At 37.4% G+C, this 1,235-nt stretch overlaps 1 protein-coding gene across 1 annotated transcript in view; it reads left to right on the top strand.

Annotated features, from left to right (window-relative positions):
- The window catches only part of Ppp4r4 (protein phosphatase 4 regulatory subunit 4), a 131,719-nt gene that overhangs the window by 38,832 nt on the left and 91,652 nt on the right, over positions 1-1,235 (top strand). The window lies entirely within an intron of this gene.

The following is a 1,235-nucleotide window of genomic DNA, read 5'->3' as shown; positions in this document are numbered from 1 at the left end:
TACTTAGCTCATAGTTCCTGGAGGTTTCAGTCCATGCTCAGCTGGCTCCAAGGCAGATGGCACATGGCAGAGGGCACTTTCATGTCGGAGGCAAAGAGCAGGAGCGCAAGGCAGGGGTAGCAGCAGCTCAAGCAGCTAGCTTCTCTTCCCTCCTTACATTGTAATGCAGATTACCTGCCCCAGGGCAGGTGCAGCATCCACACCCACAATAATCAATCACAAACTCCACAAGCTGCCCCATGACTGCATGAGGCTTTCGGGGGGACAACTAGACACAAATCATAACAGTGTGTTATCTATCATATTGTTTCTTTTCACTGGTTAATATTGATTATTAATATTGTCATGAAATACTTAATCATTCATATTTATTATTCGTTTGTACCTGTCTACAAAGCCTCTTCTTATTTAAATGAGCAAAACAAACAGTAGTCTTTGTGTGCTCCAGAGCTTACCTGCTAAGGGAGTGAGACGCTGCATGTACTAAGGGAGGTACTGTTAGCTACAGTGAGTTTTGTATACTTCATGCTTGTGTATCACCATTTTCTTAAATTTTAATTAATGTATGCATGTGTAAATCACTGTAGCTGTTTGTATGTCCTTTGGTTTTAATTTTAGACATAGGTAGTATATTTCTAGTTATTGCAGTTTAGGTCAGGATTATATTATTTTTGCAAGATTCCCATGTTTCTGTGCAGACAATAAGATATTTTTTAATGGGTACAGTAATGAGATGATGCTTATTGTGGCATTGCATGTGATTTACAAGTGAAATCAGCTTTTCCATGTCTATTTTTCCCAGAATCATGCCATAATTTCAAAGAAATCAAGCTACACAGACCAAATTTGATTTCACATTCTGTTTCAGCACTATTGAGTGACCTAGACTTATTAGTATGACATTTACAAGTGCTAGTTAAATAATAGGAGAAAGGAATAGGTATTGCAGGCCTCTTGGCTACAGAGTTAATGTCAGTAAATGAATAAGACTGGAAGCCCAAAATATTGAGCCTTCTGCATGGTGTTGAACTGCCAAATTCTGGTCCATAGAAAGCAGAATGAATATCTAGAGTTGTATAAAGCAGGAATGAAAGTTTTAAAGTCACAAGCAGGGATCTTTAGAGATCTCTTAAGTTATTTTGCCAATTTTTTTTTACTAATGGATTCACAATAAAGATAGTTAACTAACATCTCCCTAGAACTCTTGATTTTATGGGAATATATAAAGGATATAT

The sequence above is a fragment of the Octodon degus genome, unplaced genomic scaffold (assembly GCF_000260255.1).
Source record: "Octodon degus isolate 3935 unplaced genomic scaffold, OctDeg1.0 scaffold00070, whole genome shotgun sequence".
Taxonomy (NCBI): domain Eukaryota; kingdom Metazoa; phylum Chordata; class Mammalia; order Rodentia; family Octodontidae; genus Octodon; species Octodon degus.
The sequence above is the reverse complement of the archived record's forward strand: the minus strand, read 5'-3'. Positions and strand labels throughout refer to the sequence as shown.